At 40.7% G+C, this 13,451-nt stretch overlaps 1 protein-coding gene across 2 annotated transcripts in view; it reads left to right on the forward strand.

Moving 5' to 3' along the window:
* The first annotated feature begins 565 nt into the window (after nt 1–565).
* The window catches only part of fbxw7 (F-box and WD repeat domain containing 7), a 114,547-nt gene continuing 101,661 nt past the window's right edge, over nt 566–13,451 (forward strand). Inside the window, exons 1-2 of one of the 2 annotated variants that reach the window (XM_070856413.1) lie at nt 566–1,048; nt 12,902–13,050. The gene's annotated coding sequence lies outside the window, so the exon portion shown is untranslated. The remainder of the gene's footprint in view (nt 1,049–12,901; nt 13,051–13,451) is intronic. The other variant, XM_070856414.1, reaches the window with a different exon arrangement.

Raw genomic sequence — 13,451 nt, forward strand, 5'->3', positions numbered from 1 at the left:
TGATAATGGACACATGTATGCTTACAATTAACTTATGGTGACTTATTATTCCCCTCTTTGGCTGTTGCATCTGTATGCTGCATGTATAATCTGTATTATTTAATAAAAACACATATTGGCTATAAAGACATTCAAAATTTGAACCACAAACCACTTGAATTAGTAGCCTAGTTACCATTAAAAATATGATAAGCACATTCAAAACTTCAAATAAAATATCACAAAGACATAGACCCCAGTAATGTTTTTATTCATGTAAATATTAATTGTAGCCTACCTGAACCAGAATGAATGAACCAGAATGACTCACTCATTTATTTCACAGGTGCAATTTTACAGCAAAAATATGATTTGAATTTAAAGTGAATTTTTAACATCATAAGCACCATTTAAAGACGGCTGTTAAAGGTGTTATAGTATAACTAGACAGACACAAAGATTACTATTAATTTCCTCACTCGGAGGTCATCCGGGAGTATATTATGACATCACATTCCAGCGCCCACTAGCAAACAAAACCGTGACATCATCATGCTGTGACATCCATTCTCTCCAGTCGGTGGAGAGTTGGGAGACGAACAAACCTGGCGGCTGTTGGAGAGGCAGTGGACGGCAAATCGCCCGCATATTACACGCTGTTTGTCTCAGTGGATGTGTTTTCCCCTCTTGTAGAGGCCGGACGGGATCATATGTCGCCCAGTGAAGGAACAGAGTGAAAGGGTCGACCAACACTCTCGTGAATTTGACAGAGCTGCTAACGTTAGCGGTGTTTTACTAGCCAGCTAACATCACACGAACTTGGCTTGTGGACTGCCTTGTAGAGGCTAGTTAGCTGGTCTTCAGCTAATGTGCTAGTTAGGTGCAAGACACACTGACTGCTGCTGCTGCTGCTGCTGGGAAACCAAGAAACGAAGAAGGAGCTTTTAAGCTCACCGGACCCTGTAGCGTTAGCTCCACCAAGCTCCAAAGGATATCTCGGTTTTGGATTCACGACCCGAAGGAATCACCGGAGAGGCCTGCTGTCTTTGTTCATCTCCACATTTCTTAGGTAAACACACTAAACAATTACAAAGTGCAAGATTACAACAGAGGAATATTGTAGCAGTGGACCAGTGGAAGTGGGCCTAGCATTAGCCAGCTAACGAGTAGCTCGGTAGCTAGCAGAGTTAGCATTGCTAACGCTAGCCAACTTAACGCACTTCTGTTGATGTGGAGCTTGTTGGCGATCTGAAAGAAAGTTAACACTGTCAGACTGAGCTCACGGTGGCTGAATGCACTGTGTTGTCATGTTTCCAGCATTATTTAAAGCGGAAAGACCGAGTTCGATGCTTGTGTTTGCTCACTCCGTTGGTAACTGTGTGTGTTTTTTTTAAAAGAAGCTGCACAAAGTCAAAAGCTGCGAGGTGCGAGGAGTTCAGTCCGCATGCAACACGTTAATGATGTGATGAACACAAACTTGATAGAAGTTTTTATTTGTCTTGATCAAAGCTAACAAATCACATGAGTTGGAACTGCTCCGTCGTTTCTCAGCTAATCAAGGTTTTGCTTCCCAAAAGGTAGCAGAAGCTCCTGCGAAGTTAACTTACGCCTCACTTTTATATAACTTTAGCTAAATCCAGATGTTGTTCGACTGTTGTCCTGTCAAAGAGGGCACATCATGAAGTAACATTGGCGACTGGCTGATTGTTAGACAGCTCCAACAATCTGTTCCCTATCTTTACTGACTTATCACTTTATTAGTTACACCTTAATGAAACTAATTCAGTCCGCAACAACAGCCTTCAGATAAATCCTGTCTTCATGAAGGTTGTAACTTCAACTTTATTGTTTTTTGGAAGCTGTTGTTTGTGGAGCTCTTGAATTGTACAATGTTATACTGAGAGGTAGTCTAGGCTTATTTATATGAATAAGTGGGAAAGATATTTTATAAACACTCGGTTCTCATCCTGGTATTGATGCTGTTTGGGAAATAGACATGGAGCATAGCCTGGAAATCTGGTGCCTTTTGTCAGCGGAAACATTATTCTGACATCAGCCAGGTTTCTGACCATCTGTGGCAGTACAGACACACTTTCAACATCTTGACATTCACAGAGTCTGTAATGTCTGTACTGACTTGGCTGACAGGAGTTGCGGATGAACCCAGTTTGATTTCTTGATTTTCTGGTCTGTTTTCCTTATCTTCACTATTGAAAGACCAAAATGACAACACAAATTCTCCTCAGTATTACTGGTGTAAAACTTTTACTTAATTTCAACATGTAGATCATCATTAAGTCATTTCTCATCATTTTACTCCTGGTAGCATATTCATTTTCCAAACTGAAGGTTTTATTAAGGTTTCAGCTCCCAAGATGTAATGTTTACATGTGTTATACATAACATATGTAGTATGACCGTGCACTCACTTTGAACTTGAGTTTGACACCATCCCTTCACATCTGAGGTTAGCCAAGTCTGTGGGCATGCATTCACACGATTTAAGTCTAGAACTGTTTATCACGCAATACTGCTAAAAATCAGCTTCACATTCCATAAGTACCAAATAAAGTTTCAGTTTCTTTTCTGTCCACACCCTGGTCCTCTTATTGACCACACAGATCTTTCTCATGCACTGTTTTTCTTGCCTCGAAGGCAGTCAAATTCAATTTAAACATCAGTGTCCAACCCATGTTATACCAACAAGACCTGTGAAGTTAGGTCAAATGGCACATGTTGACTTTTGGATGCCCAGCTAACACAGGTTTAACTTGCATCACCATGTCAGGGCGAATGAAGTCGTAGACAAGTGGCTTGTATTAATATTGCTGCTTCTCGGCCCTACCTGCTAGTTAACTGCATTCCCTTGACCTCACCCAAGGTCAGACAAGGCCAAAGACCAGTGTCCAAGATTAGGGACAAAATTTGCCTTTAACTAGATAACATTAAGTGAACTCATTTATCTATGTGTTGTCATGGGCTGTGATGACAAACAAAGAACTTGCTGGAAAAACTCACAATAACCAGACTGTACCCAAATATTAATTCATTGAAGTTAGCCTCTGTGTTGTCTGCTTTGGGTGAAAAATTTTCATGACCCCTCAATTCTACATTTCAATAAATGTGGGATATATGTGCAGTGCTGCACTGTTAGATACTGTGACGTGTGTTTTTTCATGTGACAGGAACAGCACAGTAAAATGTTTGTTACCTTGATCAGTGTGAAAGCTGTGATAAGAGGGAAGTGAGAAAAGGAAAGGGTAATAGCTCGTGCTTTCTCTGTCAGTTGTCTTTTGTATTTGGGGCAGCGTCTTTGAGGACCAGAGCAGATAAGCCTCTTGTCTTGACACAACATCCTCAGGGCGAGAAATTGTAGAAACGTTTTATATCACACATACAAAAGTGCAACTATGAAGGCGCTTCTCTGTTTGCACAGGACCCGTTCAGAAAGTACAGAGAGCCTGACCACAGAATCCAACTGTTTACATACAATCAATAGACAGATATGTTGCTATTTACCTCCTCAAGAGATAATTTAAGACAACTTTATGTATGAGGTGTTTAATGCAGACCCATCTTGTGAAATCAACAACTCACTGGTTCAGTGTGAAAAAAGTTAAACATGGGAGGCTTAAAGGTTTGTTTTTACTGTTGCTGTTTTATTGGTTTGCATTTGGTTATTAGACAGATATCAGACTGAACTGTTAACTTGTTACACTCTGATCTCCATCTTCAGTCTGGCTCAACTCTAACTGATTAATGTCAGGAAGGGGGGATGAAATTTTCCATAACTAATCACAAGAGACCAACGTATCCGCCTTGATCTGGCATCATTTTAAGTCGAAACCGATGCTTGGCCAATAAATTGGTTTCACTGGGGTTTTAATAATGTAAAGAAGTGAGGCAGAAATAACCTATGATGTTAAGAGATATTGAGAAGACATGCTGTCTTTGTAAAATGAACTGACATTGCTTAAAGACAAGTCGCCAATCGGCTCCGATTGGCTAATTGTGAGTCCTCTCGCTGAGAAACTGCTGTTTCTTGTCATGGGAACAGAAGTGGTCATCTTGGCTGAGGAGGTGGATTTAAAATTCTCTACCTGACGAGTCAAAAGATGCTTTGGGAGGAATCTGTGTAACAGATAACGTAGTCAGGACTGCCAGAAACATTTGCAGGTTTCCAATTAATACTGGATATCTGGTATGTTTATTGTTGAATTTATCGGCTCAAACAACCTATCACTTAACTATTTATCCAAAGGAAAAAAATTTGTTGCAATATATCGGTATTCTTATTGTAAGGTATCAAATGAGTTATTTATGAATATGGAATCTAACTTTGTCTCTAGTAATATGCCATATATGTAAACATGTTCTAACAGAAGAGGTCCATTGTGGACAACCTGTTAGTCACAGTCTGTGGAAATTATTCTGTTTATTTGATTCAGAGCCAACAGAAGGGGACTGCTTTGTTTTCTGGAGTTCAGTGTGTTCAGTTTACTTGAAGAAGTGGCAATGTATCAAAAGCACATTGAAGACAAACTATAGAGTAAGGCTAAATATCAGTAAGGTTGTTAAGTGATCACAACTTTGGGGATTTTTGTTTTAGTGTGAAAAATCGGTTAATTTAGACTTATATCTGGGAATCTAAAGTATATCAAGTGTGGCCACTTTCTGCTGTTTAATATAAACCCTTTCATACTTTGTGTCCTCGGGGCAAGCAAACTCATCATTACTCAGTACTGTTGGTCATGGTCTGCTAATTGATGGTTCTACATCCTGATGCGATGAATTCTTTACAGTGTGGATCTTCCAAGATTAAGGACTGATTACAAATTGCATGGCTTCTGTTGTGAAGCTCAATGCCACACCATTAAAAAGCCAGACTCTAGAACAGGGGAACTAGACAAATAATAAGCAGATATCAACATTTTCAAAAGGACATTGATGAATTGGGCATTTTGTAATAGTGTGGCAGCTCCTCTGAATTACTGTTGGAAGAGGCAGTTTACTGTATACAAACCCGTTTTTTTATTACCCACAGCTATTATTTAGAGCCAAAATGCCCTCTGTATTCCTTTTTGAAATTGTTAACACCATGAGCAATTACCTCACCCTTTTAGTTCACTGCATGACGCTGTGTGATGTTTGTGTTCTTCATCTCTACAGTCGAGGTAATATAAATGAGAATACAAGTACATTAAAATTTCCCCATCATGGGACTAATAAAGGAATATTTTAGGACTAATAAAGGAATATTTTAGGACTAATAAAGGAATATTGAAGCAAGAATGGCAGTACTTTTCTTCACTTCTTAGTTCACATGGATCAATGTGATGAAATACCACTTTCTGGCTGTGATTATTGCTGCAAGGCCTTGGAGAGTGAGAGATGAGGGGTATCCTTTCCTTTGTTTGCAGAAAGCTTCACATTCCCACACTCCTAACTGTTGCTGTGAAACTGACCCCAGGGCCTTTCTAAAACTGTCTCATATGGACAGTGACATTTTCCATCCTCAAAGACGTATTGACAAAATATGAAGGCGGTACAAGTGAGTTTGGTTATCAAGGATGTCAATAGAGGAGAGAGTTTCAGGTAACATACATTCTGAGAGAAACGACTGCTTTTAGAAGCTGTTTTAAAAAAAAGAAAATAAAATAAAAGCACATTTGTAACCTTCATGCTTATGCGAAACTAATAATTGCTAATGAACAATTTTGTGGAGCTTAGCTGATAAGATATTCCCTTTAGGCAACCGCATAACTCTGAATGGAAACCCAGTTATGAAACAGATCATGTAATCTTGGGCTATTAGGGAAATGGGGAAAGAGCAACCACTTAAAAGTTTTTTTTTTTTTTGGATTTGTCAACTGTTGATGCCCATTTTCTTTTTTTTGAAGAATCTTTTCTTGGTGTTTTCTTCCTTTTATTGACTGACGATGGAAGAGACAGACAGCAAAGAAGAGAACTGGCAACTAGCGCTTCCCCCTAAATGTCAATGATTTGAATCATTAGTTAAAGTCTAAATTGAGTCATCTCATTTTATGGGATCAATACACTTCTTTTTTTTTTTTTTTTTAGCTGCTTTACTGTACACACAGAAACACAGGATAACTACATGGCAGGCTATAAACCTTTTATAATCAGTGTTGTCTTGAAATATACCTAAACAAACTACCCTTGGCTCTGCTTCTGAATGTTAGCAAAGTTGACTAAAACCACCTGTACTGCTCTTCTCTCTTATTGACTCTATGGCTCCGTTCACACCTGGCTTTTACAAGTGTCTTGGGCGATCTGATCTCAAGTGGACAGCTCTAATTACGGGTGTGAATGCACCTAAGAAACATCAGGGACGTATTGAGATCCAATCACTCAGACCACATTCAGAGGTGGTCTTGGCCGCATGAGACCAGTCTTATAGCAGTGTGTACACGTATGTGACCTGGGCCACATGAAGGACGGCCTCCTCAACTGATGTCCTATGTATAAGGTGATGTTGAGGACATTTTAACTCAGAATTAAGTTTTTATAGAAAAGTGTGACGAATTACATCCTTCATGTCTCTTTTCCATGGATCTGACTGTCAGTTCCTTAATGCATGCACACCAATTTGTGTTGTTACATTTTACTGCTGTTCACTGTGAAAGCTTCATACTCCCCTGAATAGAAACTCTGTCCTGTTGCGTGTTTAGCTGTTAGCTCCGTTAGCTCTGTTAGCTTCAATGGCTATTAGCGCTGTTAGCCACACCACAGCTCTAGCACAGCTAACTAGCTCTGCTGCTTTCAACACAGATGTGTTGCTCACAGTGTAGCATTAAGAGGGAAAAATGGGATGCGTTCCCTGGACTCACCAATAGTGAGCTTACTGTGTCCTTTCGGATTTTAACATGTCGACACAGGATGCGCACCTAGCAACATGACTGCTCCTGTGTTGAAGTGGAGTGCTTTGGTAACGCAGTGAGTGCAGTCTGATGAGAGTGGGCAGTCCGCCAAGGCCTTTAGGGACCTAAAACACTGTTTGGTTAAAGATACTGGGACATCTGGATAATGAGTGATTCATGACATGATTCATGATTTGATGAGTAGCCCCAGTTTAGAGGAAAGAGAAGAGAAGTGATTGAGAGCATACATTAGGTCTACTGGTCAAGATGAGTTTGAGGACTTCCAACAAATAGAGAGAGAAAGGGAACAAGCCAGTGTTACTGTGTGTGGTTAAAAAGGTAGTTAGATTTTCAAGTGGTAAATGAATGTTTTAGCTGCAGAGTTTGACTTGGAGGAGAGGCTGAAAGTGGGAAGTGTTATTTGAGTCAGTCTCGTTCAACATGTGCCATTTTTTTCCTCAGCTTCCTGAATAATTTTTCCATCAAATTTAATGAATTCAGACAATTATGGGGTTGTTGAGGACAGATGGATAAGTGTGGAGGAGAGAGGATATCTAAAGCGTGGAGCGATCGGTGGAAAGAAAAAGACAGAGAGACGGAGCAAGTGGAAGAAGTTTAGTGAGTGTTGGGACTTAGAGGTGTTAGTGAACGGGGGAATGGGAAAGGAAATAAAACAGTTATCATAAGCATGAAGAGGAGAATCAAAGAGATTACAAGAACAGGCTTCACAAAATTCCAGGTGTGTGTGTGTGTGTGTGTGTGTGCGTGTGTGTGTGTGTGTACTTGAGAGAGTGAGATCAATGAAAGAGGAAATTAAAGGGCTTTTCTGTGGGGAGGTTTGAGTCACCTTGAAGAGAGAAAGAGAGAGAGAGAGAGTGAGAGGGGTCTCCCATTTACAGGAAATCTCATGAACTGTTTTTTTTTTAAAAAGTAGGTCTTTGGAGCCACAACAGTGAACACCATCAAGGAGCTTAGGTTAAGGTTGGGCTGTAACTGGGTCAAATGTTTGGATATTATAACACACATGTTCGGCCTTTGGTCTTATTTACCTCCTCTTCAGGCGAGTAGTCTCTCAAGTCCCCTCACACATCTCATTGCCGTGTCCAAACTCACCATGTTTTTCGTCGCACATTCATTACTCCTTATATAATAAACACTGTAGTTTGCCGTTGTAAGATTTTGGATGCGTATTAGTTGTCCTCATTTTGCGGCATTGTGAGCTTGTTAGCAGAAAGTGATGCAGTTGCCATGGACACTTCCTTTTTTTTTTTAAAAAGGTCCATGGTTAACTACAGTGAGCTATATAGTAAATATGAAGTGGTTTTGGACTCCGCAGATTTTGTTTGACTGCTATTAGCCAGGATTTTTACAGAGAGGAATGAGGAGAGATGCAGCACAGAAATGTCGAGCTAAGTTTAAGGTAACCGCTGCAAAAGTAATGGTCTTATAAAGTTACACACCAATTATTCTGTCCTTTTCCTGAATCGTATCATCACATCCTTGATCGTAGACTTGATATCAGATGTTTTGTGGCCCGGGGTTGACAGTCCTCGTTTTAGCTATTGCTTTTTGCAAGGGATGCATGCTAATGCTAACATTAACTTTACCCTCAGTGGCATTATGGCTTCTATCTCTCATTTTAAAGGTGTGGGAGATGTGGCTACAAGTGTAAAATTTAGTAATACTGGATAAAATAAACATTGTTGTGATATGCAGTCTACTGTAGTGGTTACTGCAAAGGCAGTTGGGGGTAATATTGTTGCATCATGAGGTTAATTTTCAGCCACAAATTGAATTTTATTTAAAGGTCTTTCTTTCTTTCTGTGGAAGTTAAAATGTGTCTGCCTTCACACCTCCAGACATTAATTTTCCTGTGATAATTTTCCAGAAACTTCTAATGTATTGCCCTGCTGTTATCCAGCACTCTCATATTCTATGCTCCACTTGCACTCATGAACCGCATATCTCCAAATTTAGATTTTTCTTTTGCTTTATTTCATGCTTTCCCTGTTTCCCAATTTCACCACGTCTGTAATGCTGTCGTCGATCATGTGATGGTATTTTCTGATCTGTGCTCCTTTTAATTTGCTTTCTTAACGAGTTTGTCTCAGGGTTTACTGGAGATCTACAGGCAACTACAGCAGAGCGTGGGTGAGCTCTGCAGTTGTGAATGGCTCTCTGTTCTGTATCTGTGAGGCACAAGGAGCATGTTAATAATTCAGTGCTATGCCATGTAGCTCTGAGTTGGTTAATGAACACGGGGAGGAATCTCCCAGGCATATTGGTTTGATGTGGGCTATAGTGTGAACGCTGTGTGACATAGTGTGGAGACGAGAGGAAGTCGGTTCGGGACAAAAACAATAGTGGATAAATTATAGTTCAGAACTGGCAGACTGTCATGTAGACTCTCAAAACCAAGTTAAATCACAGGAGGTGAGTCTCTCTTTATCCTGTCCAAGGAGAGAGTGTTTGTACATTGTTTTTGGTGCTGGACAATCACATTTTTATCAGTTTCAGTGTCCTTTTACTCATATTTTCCTGTAGATGTAGATAACGGGACGGCGGATGGGTCCAAGGGGTCCAATGGGTAGGCACTCTCCCAATATAGTGGAAGGGGAAACACTAATGATTATCAGCAAGGATTGTAACGAATATGTTGTACTTTTTTTTGATTTGCAACGCAGTATAAACTGTACATGGACATGTATTACCACAACTGAACTTTTGAAGAAAATGAAATGCATTCATTTTTAGAATTATTGATTTATCACATTAATGATGGCATTGCATAATTCATGTTGTGGCACACAAATCCCACCAGTGATGACTATGACACAGATGTATCACCCACCCATACTAAAAGGGTGGGCTGTACAAAAACTCAGCTGTATCCTTTTTTTTCTTCTTTTTTTGACAGAAGTTTTCACTGAATTCATTTCAGATTTGTGGCTTTGAATCAAATTGAAAAATAGTGCAGTTGAGGGCAGTGGGTTGTAGGAAGGAGCAGCAGCTTTTAGTCTGTACCAACTGTTTAGGGATGTATTCGGCTTTTTAGCTTGTAAATGCTCCATACGATCACCAGCTAAGTGTTTACTTTGTCTGTCTGCTGCTTGGTGCCGAGTAGGTTCAGCTAACTGTTGCAGCCAAAAGTGACACTATGAGAGCGGTGAAAGTGAACCAAGACGGTTAAGCTGTAGGCCGGACACTTACTATCAAACTCTGTTATGCAAAGGGGAGCTGCAGATTCAGGTGATATTTCTCTGTACACTCATCACTAGGAGGGTCCCCTTTCACATTGTCATTTGATACATTATTGTACCGATCATAGCTTCTGCAAATCCAATAGTACCTCAAGCAGTTCTGCTCATTAATTTATAACAGTTATTCAAGCATCTAATACAACTGGAGATATTAAAGCTACGGTTACAATGGGATAACAAAATCTCTGACTAATTTATATTGTATCATCATATATATTTGGTCATTCTGGCTAAAATTAATCAGTAGTTGGCATCAGTATTGAAACCCATTGTTTGCAGCCCTAATGCATTCAGACTGACGGCGTTGATGGGTTTTTACATCACAGTGTTGGTGTGAAATGGATATAAGTAGCTCCCAGTACACAGAGCCGTCTTCAGCCTTGGTGTGATTTCCTGTCACACGGCAGAGCGACTCTCGGCTCAGACCTTTTCCATCTTCCCTTAACACAATTGCATCTCTTCACTGCCACCCACAACTCATTTGCTCCCAAATGCCCACCAGTCCTTCTCTGAGCCTGCAGCAGAGGTGCAGGATGAAAACCATTTGAAAGGAGGCCTCTCCCAGCAGAGGTCCTGTTGGCATGGAAACGGCTGTCTTTGTGAATGGGGGGCTTCTCTTACACGCCTGGTCAGAGGTTCCCCACCGTCTCATGGTCCAAGAGGACCCTGTCAGATGACTTACAAGAAAAACCTTTACACGTTCAACAAACCAGGGTTTATATTTGCTGTGATGGTACTTGTTGGTAATACGTTTTGTTGTCTTCTACAGGTTAACTGATTGTTGATTGAGTGAGATTGTGTTTCTGTGGGTTTGCTGAAAAGCAGAAAAATTATCTGTAGCATCACAGTTATTTAAGAGATCTATCTGTATTAGTGCATTGATTTGTGGGCGAAGTTATGTAGATCACATTTCTCTGGCCCACATTCTCTCTTCTGGATGAATTATTTACTGTTTATCAAAATTAAAGTAGGTTGGGCCACACTTACTGTTGCTTAAAAACGCATCGTGTGTAAATTGATCCCAAATTGGCAGCTTTAGGTAGACACACACGCACCCAAAATGCATGGATGTGTTGTGCTCTGATTTCTCTGGCTCACTGGCTTTGATACCGATATTTCTTTTTGTTGATTCATCTAACCAAAATGGAAGGAGTCTTTGACTGTCTATATATACGTCTTTCCTTCAATTTTCTCTAAAACCGTTCACAGTCGGGGTGTGCTGCTGAGGACCCAAAGGAAGTGCAGTGCGAGCTTTTCAGATCTATTTATTAGTAGTGCAGTACCACCAGCAGAAGCAGTAGAGAGGACCCCTGCTAACTGTCACTCCGCTGAACTGCATGCTGGGTACAGCTCACTCTCTGTCGCTCACCACAGTACAAGACCAGATGAAGAAAGAGAGGCTGTAGATGTTATATTGTAGCAAACTCAAACATTTCAAGCATCAGCGATATAGCTTTCAGAATGAGCACTTTTGTTCCTGGAAATAGCCTGGTTCCAAATAGCAAGCTGTAAGGGTTAAGGAAACATTTATTCGGATGAGCGCCTCTTGACAAAGCTGGCAGTGGCAGTGCTGTAGGCCAAGCAATCGGCCCATTCTCAGGGCTCTAGACCAACGTTCCCAGTGTTAGCACTGGTGCTATCAACTTTCTCAGTTGGTTGTATCAGCACATGATTTGGTTGCTCGCTTGTTTTAGTACTACATGGTATTAATCTATGACCTTGCATGCTGATGAATAGTTTTTTTTTTTATAACCTTGTTTTGTATTGATGTAAAGATTGAATTTGAAGTTTCTCTGCCACGAGCTATAGCTATAGCTTTTTTCTTCACTGGCTCCGTCGGTCTCTCCCTGCTGAACTGTCATCACCTGTGGCATCTGAGTTAGAACCTCTCTGTGTCCGACCCTCTCCACAAGCCTCCCTTTCTCTCTCTTCATTTTGGTTTTTAAACTAAGCAGCTATAGCTCTTGGATGGAAAATGGATTGTTCGAATTGTATGCGACAATATACATGCTCATCACACGTTGTGCGTATGGTACCTAGCGCCAATGGATCATCATGTACGAGCATGAATGCAACCAGGTGAAATTTTAATTCGCACTATACCAAAAATGTTCGCAGTCAGTCTGGTTCTGAACGGGCATGTTTAAGTTGGGCTCTGCACTCGTGTTCTTCATTCCACAAACTGCATTTTACCCAGTTCTTCAGCCCAAAGTTCAATAACATATTATTTTGGTGTGATAAAGAATTAGAAGCACTATAGGAATGTGTTGCATTGTCATGGTAGGATATCCTCCCTCAGACTTGACCTGGGTGGCTTTCCGCCGGGAACGCAGGCAGCTGGCAGCTCAGTTAAAGTGCCTTTAAGTCTATTAGAGAGGATAATCCTTGAGGGAGAGTTCCACTGAACAGAAGGAGCAGACAAAACGGTCTGTCAAGTCACTTTCCTCACTTTTGCAATCTGATTGTGTCCCTTGCACAAGCTCTCCTGATTCCACCAATCGCTCTGCAACACATGGCCACCATATGCTTTCTTCATTACTCCCTATAAGCTGGCCTCCCTAAACAAGACATAAAAATAGAGAAAAAACAATGACGTGCGTGCTGCGTGACCTGTTCCGCTCCAAACAAAGCTGCTACAAACGATCTCTGAGGTGCATTTTTTCGAAATTACAAGATGGAAGTTAACAGGCTTGCTTTGTTTATTTCTCTTCTGTTCCTGTACCTTTTTTGTATCTCACAGTTGTTTTCTCACCTTAGTTGCTTTCTCTACATTTTCTCTAGCCTCCCACCTTCCACCTTCACTGCCCCTGGCTCAGTCGGTGGCTCAGCATCACTTCAAAGAGAAGGTCTGCAGAGCTGCAGATAACACGCTGTACCCCCAAGCACCGGCAAGCTTTTCCAGAGCCCCTACGCAGTGCCTCGACTGACAGGTTTGGCCCCTTCTGTGTCTCGTAGGAAACTGTTTCTGCGACTCTTGTTTGGTTGCTAACATTTCCAGTGTTTCTTTCCCTCTAGTACCTCTTTTGCTGCAATTTCCATTGTTCTGTAGAGCCTCAGGCTTGTATGTATCAAATGTACACTTGAATTGAATTGTTACCTCGCAGGATTTGTATGTACTCGTGGAACAAAAACGGAATGGAATGTGTAACTTGTTGGTATTTTTCAGGTAGGAGTCTTATGGCCTATGGCAAAGGAGGGGTCTTATATTTCTTCTTTGACAATAGCAATCATAAATGCATATTTCACTGAATCGGACACTGATGTTTTAACTTTTAAATGTGTAATTTTGAACACCTGGCAATTATTGTTACCATATTAATCGAGGTATCAA

This window comes from Pempheris klunzingeri, chromosome 3 (assembly GCF_042242105.1).
Source record: "Pempheris klunzingeri isolate RE-2024b chromosome 3, fPemKlu1.hap1, whole genome shotgun sequence".
Classification (NCBI taxonomy): Eukaryota; Metazoa; Chordata; class Actinopteri; order Acropomatiformes; family Pempheridae; genus Pempheris; species Pempheris klunzingeri.